The sequence below is a fragment of the Dunckerocampus dactyliophorus genome, chromosome 1 (assembly GCF_027744805.1).
Source record: "Dunckerocampus dactyliophorus isolate RoL2022-P2 chromosome 1, RoL_Ddac_1.1, whole genome shotgun sequence".
NCBI lineage: Eukaryota > Metazoa > Chordata > Actinopteri > Syngnathiformes > Syngnathidae > Dunckerocampus > Dunckerocampus dactyliophorus.
Window position 1 is genome coordinate 8,778,967 of NC_072819.1, and position 13,358 is coordinate 8,792,324.

The following is a 13,358-nucleotide window of genomic DNA, read 5'->3' on the forward strand; positions in this document are numbered from 1 at the left end:
CATGCTCTGCTTGATTATTTCCTTTATCTGCTCTGTAATATTTGACATCTCCTTTATCTCATTCCTGTGCTCTATTCTCTCTCTCTCTCTCTCCATATGTCATTCCATGATTCATGTGTCTCCTTTATGTTCAGCTCTGAAATCACTTCTGACATGTCATTATTATCATCTTTATTATCATCTTATTTCTTTGCTTCATATTCTCTTTCCCCATGTCCATTTTATATAATTATTCCACTCTTATAACATCTCTATTGTTGTCTCATTACGTAATTAGCGTGTCATCCATTATTAGCCTCCAGTGCCATATGCTGTAGAATGGGACGTAGAACCCTTAGCTGTCAGGCTCCTCTCTTAGTAGTATACTTAAAAGTTGTATTTTTGATCAAAATTATAGTCAGGCCTGACTTAAAGCATGTCCTGGATCGTCTCATAGGTATACTGCCATAGACCTAGACCAGGTGTCGCCGATCGCGATCGACCAGTCAATCTCTTTCATTTACCTGGTTGATCGCTGTTGTAAATTCCCTGATTATACGTTTATATTTACTGCAGGCGCTGTTCTTCATGTTCTTATGCCAGGCATCTTGCAGGTTAGCGAAGGGTATTTCTTAGGACCAATGGCACATTCAAGCCAATCGGGCAGCTGCTGTTGAAATGCGCAGTTATGTTTATGTACAGACCCTTTCCAAAAAATTAAAATGTCATGGAAAAGTTGTTTAATTTCCATAATTCCATTCAAAAAGTTAAACTTTCATAGATTATAGATTCAGGACCCACAATTTAAACGATTTCAAGTGTTTATTTGTTTATTTTTACATAATTTGGGCTTCCAGCTCATTAAACCCACGAAAACAGGAATTCAAAAAATTTGAATACTGTGAAGAAATTAGCCCAAATTTTGCAGGGCATGAATGTTTTAAACTGAGTGTCACACACTAATCATTTACTAAACTCAAATCACCTGCACAGGCTTCCCCAGGTGTCATTAAATTGCTTCAGTTTGGTTCAATTGTCTCAGTTGGGTTCAATATGGGGAAGACTGCAGACATGACAACTGGCCAGAAGACCATCATTGATACCCTCCATAGGATGGATAAGCCACAAAAGTTCATAGCTAAGGAGGCTGGTTGTTCACAGAGTGCTGTGTCAAAGCATATCAATGGAAAGTCTAGAGGAAGGGCAAAATGTGGCAGGAGAAGATGCACCAGCAAAAGAGATGACCGTGGGCATCAGCGGATTATCAAACAGAGAAGATTCAAGAATCTGGCAGAGATCCAGAAAGAGTGGAATGAGGCGGGATGATGGGGGAGGGATGATGAGGCGGGAATGAGGCTGCTCCTGATGAGCAGAGAGGGTGGCTGGACTTGGGGAGCACACAGGACTCACCTCTCATGGTGACATCAGCTGATGTGCGCAGGGTTCTAAACAAAACAAACCCACGAAAAGCAGCAGGCCCAGACAATATCTCAGGACGTGCACTTCGGGTTTGCTCATCAGAGCTAGCTGATGTGCTTGCTGACATATTTAACCTGTCGCTTGCACAAGCATCTGTACCGACCTGCTTTAAGTCCACCACCATAGTGCTCGTACCCAAGAAGAGCAACCTGACCTGCTTGAATGACTATCGCCCTATAGCACTCACTCCTATTGTTATGAAGTGCTTTGAAAGAATAGTCATGACCCACATCAAAAAGAGCATCCCGGCGGCAACTGTGGACCCTCTACAGTTTGCATATCGCCAGAACCGGTCCACGGATGATGCAGTCAACACTGCCATCCACACAGCCCTTTCTCACCTACAGGGCCAGGACACATATGTCAGAATGCTATTGATAGACTATAGCTCTGCTTTTTATACAGTCTGCCCCCACAAACTCACAAATAAGCTCCTCACACTTGGCCTGTCACCCTCCCTCTGTAACTGGGTGTTTAACTTTCTCACAGGCAGACCCCAGTCAGTCAGAGTCCACAATCACACATCCAGCTCAAGAATTGTGAGCACTGGGACCCCACAGGGGTGTGTGCTGAGTCCACTCCTCTACATGCTCTTCACCTACGATTGCGTGGCCTCCCAGAACAACACCAGCATCATTAAATTTGCGGATGACACTACAGTCATCGGACTGATCACTGGTGGTGTTGAAACATCATACAGAAGAGAGGTGGCGGACCTCATAGCTTGGTGTCGTGCTAACAATCTCCTTCTCAATACAGATAAGGCTAAAGAGATGATCATCAACCCAAGAACAAGGGAAAAGGAGCCGCATAGACCCCTGTTTATTGATGAGACTGAGGTAGAGAGGGTGAAAACCTTCAAGTTCCTTGGCACACACATCAGCGAGGACCTCACCTGGTCTCACAACACCCAACAAATTCTGAAGAAGTCCCAAAGGAGACTGTACTTCCTGAGAAGACTGAGGAAATTTGGCATGTCCACCACAATCCTGAGTTGCTTCTACAGATGCACTATCGAAAGTGTCCTTACCGCCTCCATCACTGTTTGGTACGGTAACTGTACAACACGTGATAGGAAGGCACTCCAGCGGGTAATCAAGACCTCACAGAACATTGTTGGGGCAGCCCTCCCCTCACTGCAAGACATTTATAAATCTAGAGTCCTACGCAGAACACACAACCTCATCAAGGACAGCACACATCCACAACACTCATTATTCACACTCCTACCGTCAGGCAGACGCTACAGGAGTTTGAAGTCCAGGACCACAAGGCTGGCAAACAGCTTTTACCCACAGGCCATCAGGCTTCTCAACGAAGCACTCACACACGCCGCACGCAACACAAGCACACACTCATAGCACTTTATTTATTTATTTGTATTATTTATTTGTATTAATGTCTCTTCTGTTTTTGTTGTTTAATTTATTGGTATATATGTTTATGTTTCTTATGTTCTTATTCTTTCTTGTGTTTTCTTTCTTTTCTTGGGAGAATGAACAGAATAAGATTTTCATTGCATGGTATAACTGCTGTTTTACCATGCACATGACAATAAAACTCTCTTGAATCTTGAATCTCTTGAATCTTGAGTCACAGCTTCAAACACCACCACATTCAGACGCATCCGGGAGATGGGCTACAACTGTCTGGTTCCTCGGGTCAAGCCACTTCTGAACCTGAGCCAACGTAGGAAGCATCTCAACTGGGCCAAGGAGAAGAAGGACTGGACTGTTGGCCAGTGGTCCAAGGTCCTCTTTTCCAATGAAAGTAAAGTGTGCCTTTCATTTGGGAATCAAGGTCCAAGGGTTTGGAGGAAGACGGGTGAGGAACAGAACCCAAGCTGCCTGAGGTCCAGTGTGAAATATCCACAGTCCGTCATGATTTGGGGTGCAATGTCCGGTGCAGGTGTTGGTAAACTCTGCTTTCTTAAATCCAAGGTCACCGCAACAGTCTACCAGAATGTTTTAGAGGACTTCATGATTCCTTCTGCTGAGGATCTGTATGGAGATGCAGATTTCATCTTCCAGCAGGACCTGGCCCCTGCCCATACCGCCAGAAGCACCAAAACCTGGTTTGATGCCCATGCCATCACAGTGCTTGACTGGCCAGCCAACTCACCAGACCTAAACCCCATTGAGAATCTATGGGGTATTCTCAAGAGGAAATTGAGGGGCACCAGACCCAACAACAAAGAAGAGCTGACAGCAAGCATCAAGGAAATCTGGGCTTCCATAACTCCCAGGCAATGCCACAGGCTGATTGCTTCAATGCCACGTGGCATCGAGGCAGTGATAAGGCAAAGGGATTCCCAACCAAGTACTAAAGATTGACATATCGTTTTGAAAGTACCATATTTTGATTGATTTGATGTGATCCTAATTTCTTTTTTTTCCTGCAAAAACTGATAAGTAAATGGTGATTTCTTAACAGTATTCAAATTTTTTGAATTCCTGTTTTCGTGGGTTTTATGAGCTGGAAGCCCAAATTACGTAAAAATAAACAAATAAACACTTGAAATCGTTTAAATTGTGGGCCCTGAATCTATAATCTATGAAAGTTTAACTTTTTGAATGGAATTATGGAAATGAAACAACTTTTCCATGACATTCTAATTTTTTGGAAAGGGTCTGTATATCTGTGTTGGTGATAAAAGATAACAGACAATACATCAGCACATCAAATCAGCCAGCTGGATGAAAATCTGAACTGTGTATTAATAAAGGCCAACAAACATTCCATTTTATCTGGCTCTCTGACCGTAGCGGCTGTGTGGATGCAGTGCTCCAGCGAAATTGCTGATATCACATACAGTCCTAGGTCTCCGCTACAATCATAAAAATAATAGGAAAAATAAATGCATTATCACATCAGTGCCCTCCCCTCCTGGAGAGTGACCAACATTTTGACCACTCAACACGTCCGAAGTCCTCTCCGCCCTCCAGGCTGGCACCAAGCTCTGAGCATGGTCCTCAAAGCCCGGCCGGAGGCGCCCACGCACGGTAACAGAGCAAAAGGCACAATGAACAAAGGCTGAAATGTTGACATAAACAACCAATAATAACACAAAGCTTTGTCTTTCAGTATGTTCATTCATCCATTCATTTTCTATGCCGCTTATCTTCACTAGGGTCATGAGGGTATGCTGGAGCCTATGCCAGCTGACTTTGGGCGAGAGGCGGGGTACACCCTGGACTGGTCGACAGCCACATATAGACACATATACAGTAGACAAACAACCATTCAGACTCACATGCAAATGTTTTGGGCCAGAAAATGTGGAATCCGGGAAAACCACAATTTTTCGAACGTTGGAACTTGATAGCCTGAATGTTTTCAAAGACCTGAAGGATCCGCAAAGGTTGAATCGGGGCAACTGGAATCTTTGTCTTTCTTGAAGACGTTTCTAAGTCCAAAAGGCTTCGTCAGATGTGGAGTTTCCCTATTTATGTCCCTGATGAATGTGTCGCCTGGGAGTGGTCACAACAAGGTTGTTACTGTGGCCTGGCGTGGCTGCTGAACGATTGTCCTACATAACAATAGATCGTTCGCCTGCCTACGCTTCCCGTTCAGACAATCTTTGGGAGAGAGCCACAGCGGGCCACAATAACAACAACAACAACTCTGTTGTGACCGTCCCTAAAGGACACACCCACCATGAACAATAATAGGGAAACTCCACATCTGAAATTTTAGAACTGACGAAGCCTTTTGGACGAAAGGAGAAATGTACTTAACAAACAAGAAGTTGTCCCACTTCAACCTTTGCGCATTGCCGTGACATGGATGAGTGAAAATCGAGCTGAAGTCTGTCAATCTATGTTAGATATTTGTCTATCTATAATATGCCTGCCTGACATCTCTCATGTTATGGAAGCGCTAGGGTCATGCCTGTAAATATTTTCACTCATCCAGGTCATTGTATTCTCAGGGCGTTGAATTGATCTCAACTGGACTGTTCAGGTTGTCTTAGAAGACGTTTTGCCTCTCACCTGAGCAGGCTCCATCAGTTCCTGATCAATGACTAGACGGGACAGCCCTAATCTCCAAATTTACCCTTTACAATTCTGTGCAGTTCTTGTCCAAACTGTATTTCTAAACATAAGATTAAAGCACAGACCTTGACCTGAGCTTCTGATCATGTCTCGGTTGCCAAAAAAATCGGCTATTGTGGCTTGGAATAGGAAGTCTAATCAACGTCACACTGGAAAGAGCAAACAAAAAATCCAAACTCTACCTTTCCACATCTTCAAAACGTGCTCTCTTTTCTGTTCATTTATGAGTCCAACCCTGCCCTTGCAGGCCCACGAATGCAGCGTGTGTTTGCTGAGGCAGCTGTCACGGTAATTGGCGTCAGAAAATCAGCTGACCCTTCATTTGAGCTCTTATTGATCTCATAATCACTGCTCTACTCCCTGACCTTGCCTCCACACATCCTAAAGCCATGATACCGTGTTTCCACCGGTGCAATTCAAACTGATCTAATGTATTTTTTCTATATATATGCCCATAGCTTTAGCGAGCCTCAGTCCAAGTACCCCCCACCTCCCACCTCTCCACTGCCAGACCTTTATTTACCCGAGTAGGCCTGCTGCATTTTGATAAGCGCCTCTGTCTGGAAGAATTAATGCACTGCCTACCCAAGGAGAGGATTTCAATTAGGGAGTAACTTAGAATGGGCCGAATCCATGCAAAAGCCTCCTATGTAGTTCTGCTCCATTGATGAGGTTTTTTTTTTTTTATTACGCAATCTGCATCTAATTTCCATGCAGATGATCCTTCGTCCTTTGACTCAACGTGCTGTTAGGCAGCGTAGCGAGTTCGGCTTATCTTTTGCATGTTAGCTTCTAGTTGACACAGGTAGCTGGGGATGTTTCATGTGTCTTTAGAGTGGATGCTTGTGTTAGCTCAGGGCTGGGCAAAACGTTTGACTCATGAGCGGGGGGCCGGGCCAGAAGCACATGGATGAGATGTTTGTGTGAACTATGTACTTATTTCAACATCTGGCGGTTGTTTTGCATTACTGCATGATTTAAGTGTTATACGAGGGTATATTGACAGACCAACTCATTAAACCTTTTACTGACTAAATTTACATTTTGAAGTAAGAACGATAAAACACAAACATGAAAAAGTATGTGAACTTTGGGCCAGTCTTTCTTCTTTGGAACTGTCTTTACTACTTACTGGGATTCAGATGAATTCCTCCCTCATTGAGTCAATTGTGTATTAATTGAAATTAAATAACCAAACAAACGCATGGCAAAAATGTGACAAACAATACAGCAAAACACAAACAAACAGTATGAAAAACCCAAATGTCCGGTAAAATATCCCTTTTCTGCAGAACTTTGTCATATACAGCTTGCTTCTCCAGACCCATTTATAAATAAAACCCCACTCTGCTTTGTATCAAATCCTCGTCTTCTCAGAGCTGCTGTGACGCAGTAGATGTCAAATGTTAAAGTTGAGGTGCACTCATGAATCACCACCACATCATAAAAAACAGTAGGGAATCAAAAGATTAGAAACATTAATCGGATTACTCACAAAATTGATTAATTATGATGAATCACCCACTTGCAACTATGTCCGAAAGATGCCCAATTTTACTGTACAGTCCCATAGCGGTTCGAAATTCGCCGCTTCACTCTGTGACAGGTTTTCAGAAATATATGAATTAATAAGTCATGATGTTTTGTGGTCGAGTACGGTCTTTTATCAGTCACAAAATGTGCATATGTAAGCATATTGTTTGCCTAAATTAAGCATTTTCAATCATAAAAATGGCTCAGTGAGGTAAAATACCAATACAGTCTATCACGGTCAATTGGTTCCAGACTCGACTGTGATAAGTGAATTTCTGCAATATTAATAAATAGAATTTTCATAGTTATGACAATATGTTTACGATCTTCTACATACGGTTTTTAACATTATTAGAGACCTCTTGACATGAAATAACATCCCTATAGTGACCTTAATATTTGTACTACACAATATAGTAGATATAATCAGAGAAAATAAGACATATTAGACACAAATAAAATGACATAGACCCACATGTGAACAGTTCCTTGTTGTTTTTTTTCTGGACAGTGTACTTCCCGTGGTGGCTATTGTCTCATCAACGTATTGCAATGGCGGCTTTAAATTGCTTTACAGTGGTTTACAGTGGTTCACACATGTGTAGAGGAGAGAAAGTGACGTTGCAGATTCAGAGTTGGGTTTTAGCGTTAGTCGTTGGTTATGGCCCCAACAGTAGCCCGTATTATTGTTATGTTGTTATTATTGTGCCTGTTGTGAGATCATTTTAATCCTTTCGTGGTGATCACGTCTGGCCCTTGTCTCACCAAACACTGACACCTAGTGGCCAATGTAGAATACTACATTCACAATTAGAAGGCTTCATCTGCATTGTATTTTAGTTTATTTAGTTAGTTCATTTTTATTTTTATGCTTGAAAATGCTTAATTTAGGCCAAGAATAAGTTCAGTTTTGCTTAAATATGCACATTTCTTAATAATAGCCAGTATTCAACCACGAAACAGCAATAATTTGTTAATTACTTTGTGGAAAAATGTGATAGAGTGAGAGCGCGATGTTCGAACCGCTATGTAGCGAGAGACGACTGTAAGGTACTCGGAGGATTAAAAAATGTGATGCTATGTAGTATTTCTACACTGGTCACTAGGTGTCAGTAATGTTGCTGTAAACTTTGGTGAGACTGGCATCAGCATCAGACTCTTGTTGTAATCCAATCCAAGCTAAAACTCAAATCTGAACCTTCAACATCACTTCCTGTCCTCCACACGTCTGGAACACATTTACAGCAACGCACACAAGAATCTGTCTTATTTATGTCTCAAAAAGCTTATTTTCTCAGATTATGTCTACTATATTGGGTAATAGGAGAGTAAAGGTAACTGTAAGGGTGTCAATTCATGTCTAGAGGGCTCTAATGTTAGAAAATGTATTAAGACGGTCGCAAACAGGTTTTCGATGCTCTAACCAAAATATTTGAGTTATAAATAAGGATTTGTACTTTGTGGCGATTCACGTATCACGGTCGGATCTGGAACCAATTAGCCGCAGTGAGCGATTACTGTATTTAATGACCATAAAGATAAATGACAGGACAGGATTATATATATTTGTATGGTTAACAGCTCCAAACATTAAGTCTCGTCTCTATTTTGCCAGAAAACATCTTGATGAGCCCCAAGACCTTTGGGAAAATACCCTGTGGTCTGACGTGACAACAGTTGAACTTTTTGAAAGGTGTGTGTCCCATTACATCTGGCGTAAAAGTAACACCACATTTCAGAAAAAGAACATCATACCAACCGTAAAATATGGTGGTGGTAGTGTGATGGTCTGGGGCTGTTTTGCTTCTTCAGGACCTGGAAAATTTGCTCTGATAAATGAAAAACATGAATTCGGCTGTCTACGAAAAAATCCTGAAGGAGAACGTTCGGCTATCTGTTGGTGACCCCACGCTGAAATGAACTTGGGTCCTGCAGCAGGACAGTGATCCAAAACACACCAGCAAGTCCAAAACAAAGTGAAGACTTTGGAGTGGCCTAATCAAAGTCCTGACGTGAATCCTATTGAGATGCTGTGGCACCTTAAAAAGGCACTTCATGCTGGAAACCCCTCCAATGTGGCTGAATTACAACAATTCTGCAAAGATGAGTGGGGCAAATTTCCTCCACAGCACTGTAAGAGACTCATTGCAAGTTATCGCAAACACTTGATTGCAGTTTTTGCTGCTAAGGGTGGCCCAACCAGTTATTAGGTTTAGGGGGCAATCACTTTTTCACACAGGGACATGTAGGTTTAACTGATTAACAGGCGTGGCGGCAGCGGACACAAAAGGTAATGTTTGTTATTGGGTTTCCAAAGTTCCTATGCTTGGTTGATATTATCTGTGTAGCAGAAATTGTGTACATATTTTGCAAACTGAACATCAGTTGTGACTTCCACTGCAAATCATTATGCAGGATGCAATTACACGTCATATCAGAGCCACTCAATAAAGCCATGATAGTCCTGTCAGGTTTGTGTGTCATACATACTATGTTGTGACGAGAGTAATTGGTCTTACAATGTAAACAATGACAGATAATGCAAATGGATGTACATAGGGTAGTAGTGTAGTGTAGCAGTGTAGGGTATAAAAATAGCATTGAAAATACAACAAACACTGTATGTGCTGCATATGCACTCCTCATCCAAATGTTATGACCAGCTGAAAAATTGCAAGAATGTACATTTTGCACTGGTCGAAGTAGATACCAAAAAAATATTGAGTAAGCAATTTATTGCAAACAAGCATTAAAGTGAAATACGCTGTTCCTCAGCTGATCAAAAGTTTAAGATCACGGTCTTTAAAAGCCAAAATGTCAAAAATGTGGATTCAAGTCATTTTCTGTCAGGTATTCTCACTGTCATGATCTCTTGATGGCAAAGGCAGAAAAGTGTTCTCTTTTTCAACGCGGTCAGATTGTTGAGCTGCATAAGCAAGGCCTCTCGCAGCGCGCCATTGCTGCTGAGGTTGGACGCAGTAAGACAGTCATTTGTAACTTCTTCAAACATCCTGAGGGTTATGGATCAAAAATGTCAAGTGGTAGACACCAAAAAAACACCACAGAAACTGAGCCGGAGGATATCATTGGCTGTCAGTCAAGACACAGGACCATCCTTGGGCCAAATGAAGGTTGTTACTGGTGTGGAGAGCAGTCCAATAACCACCAGACGCCATCTGTGAGAGGAGAACAAAAAACCTCTTAAAGAGTTTCGTCTCCTTTAACGCCACAAAATTGCTTGTTTGGAATTTGCACGAGGACACCAAACATGGGACATTGAAAGGTGGAAGAAAGTTTTATTCTCTGATGAGAAAAAAATGGAACCTTGATGGTCATGATGGCTTCCAACATTACTGGCATGACAAGGAGATCCAACCTGAGATGTTTTCTACACAGCACAGTGGAAGGGGCACAATCGTGATCTGGGCTGCTATTTCCTTCAATGGAACAATGGAGCTTCAGGTTGTACAGGGGCGTCAAACGGAAGCTGGCTATGTGGAGATTTTGCAGGGGGATCCCTCATGACTAAAGGCCTTTGTCTGTGAGGTAATGACAACGCTGCAGTTCACAATGCCCGCCTGACAAAGGACTTCTTCCAGAGGAATAAGCTCACTCTTTTGGAACATCCTGCATGTTCCTCTGATCTAAATCCAATTGAGAACGTTTGGGGATGGATGGCAAGGGAAGTTTACAAAAATGGACATCAGTTCCAGACAGTGGATGCCCTCCGTGAAGCCATCTTCACCACCTGGAGCAACATTCCCGCTAGCCTCCTGGAAACACTGGCATCAAGCATGCCCAAAACAATTTTTCAGCTGATTAACAAGAATGCCACAGCTGCTCATTGAGTCCTTTTTTGAACACTTTATTTTCAGCCTATTTCGGGTTATTTTGAGCTACGGTCTTAAACTTTTGATCAGCTGATGAACAGCCTATTTCACTTGTTTGCAATAAATTGCTGATTTTGTCTCACTCTCAGTTCTTATTTTTGCATTTTAAATCTCCTTAAGATCCAACAGTGCAAAATGTAAATTCTTGCCATTTTATTTTAATATACAATATTAATAATAAGATTTAATATTTTAAAAAGCCCCATGACAGTGTGTTCATTAAAAGTTCACAGTCCTTGTATGTGTGCGTGTGAGGAGATAACTCCTGATTTATACATGAAGACTCTTTTCAGCACAACGTGAGGGTGTCGTCTGAATGAGTTGCGCTCCATGCATCAATTAAGCAGACATGCTTTTAGCATTACCTTCCTGGGAACACACACACACTTGTCATAAACGTCCTGCCTATTACTGTAGGTAGAAAATGAAGTCATCTACTTACACCCCCTTTTAGGTAGTTTATTACAAAACAAAACACATATATTTCCAGCACTACTAAATTTGAATGTATTTCTTTTTAACTTCTTAACCACGTAAAATACGATTTTTCACTGCATCTAAATGTGTGTGTTGGTGTTCAAAGTCTCTTGATGTAGGTAGGCAAAAATGGAATTTAATAGCATAACTGGATACGTGTGAGTAATGTTTTGCACGTTTTGCTGCAAATTTGTGTTTTTTCATATCGCAACGTCTGATCTGAATGATTGACATGCCAGTCGAAAGCTTGCAGCCAAATTGGCCAAGAGGTTCATCAGGAAATCATCCAGAAGATGTTTACCGGAAGTCACAAGTCCACTTTAAAGGAAAACTGCACTTTTTGGGGGGAATTTTCATCCACCATCCACAATCCTTATGTGAAACATGAGCACACGTCTTTCCCTTTTCTGTGCATTCTAAAAAGTGAAAAACAGCATGAGGAAGCTAACAATGCACGTCATGGGACACACCTATTTCGGCTATAAAGCCCTCTAAAAAAAAACCCAACAACCTTTTATGTTTTTTATATACATGCGGTAACCATGCAGTAACAGGTACATTCATGATCATATGTAATAATTACAGTATTTTGCCGTATTTTGATCATTTTAAACATTATCAGAACTTTTTCTCTGGGCACATTGATTTCACAGAGCCCGCTGATAAGAACTAACACTACTACGATACGATATTACATTTTTATGCCAATATCAGGCCGATAATATCGGCCCACCGACATGACTGCTTATTAATGGCATTGTTGGTCTCGGAGTGTTCCCTTATTTTTGACAAGGCCTTCTCTGTTGGCCTAAATCACAAAAGCACTACAAAGAAAACAAGGGATTCTAGGACCATTTTGATCATTTAAATGTTTTAAGCATGTCGACATGCTAAGAAACTATGCAGTAATCGTTTTGGCGATGTGCCAGTCATGACCGAGTTGTTTAAAACCCGCAATATTTTTTTTATTTCATTCACAGGTACTTGTCTCGGTTCCCCTGCTACCCCTAGCAAAATTAAAAAAGGAAACCAGTTCATGTCACTAATTGTGTATCATAGACTCGATTCACTCTCTTCTCTCACTGACATATGGGTTGACGAATATTCAAGATTCACTGACTCAGTGAAGACTGCAGTTTCTCACGGGATAGACTTGTTGCACACCTGTGAGATTCCGTGCACGCGCTTAGTGATGGGTGACTCGATGGGTGACTCGAGTGAATCGAGTACCTGATTCACTTCAGTGATTGACTTGAGTCAGTAAAAGGAATCATGTTTCCCATCACCAAATGATCCACCTTTAATTCCATGTAGCAAAAACTGGCCACAGGTGAATTGGGGCCAGGAAACTCTTACCGTACAGTAATCCTTCGTTTATCGCGGTCAATTGGTTCCAGACCTGACCGTGATAATTAAATATTCCATAAAGAAGGATTCTTTATTTATAATTTTTTTAAATTTTATTTTTAATATATTTTATTTTTATTTATTTATTTATTTTTACTGTTTTTGTAGTTACAGTATAGAACACCTGTTTACAACCTTCTAAATACAGGGTTTGACAATATTACAGCCCTCTAGACATGAAACAACATTGACTGGGTGGAGGGAGCCAGGATCAAACTGCCAACCTTCCCGTTTCTGGACAACCTGCTCTACCTCCTAAGCCACTGGCCACCTCCATATAATAAGAGAAAATAAGACACACATATCAGACACGTCTTTAAATGTGTTTTCTGAATGCCTTATATTTGTATTTTACTTAATTTAGCCATTATCATGCTTGAAAATATGTCAAATTTGCTTACTTATTCATACTTTTTGACTAATAATAGGCCATATTCACCCACAAAACATGATTTATTAATATAATTTTGAAAAACTGCGATAGAATGAAGCGGCAAAATTTGAAGCTCACAGTGGCGAGGGATTACTGTATATATTT

The 13,358-nt window shown here is 41.3% G+C and overlaps 1 protein-coding gene across 5 annotated transcripts in view; it reads left to right on the top strand.

Moving 5' to 3' along the window:
- The window catches only part of pudp (pseudouridine 5'-phosphatase), a 68,484-nt gene that overhangs the window by 36,448 nt on the left and 18,678 nt on the right, over positions 1-13,358 (top strand). The window lies entirely within an intron of this gene.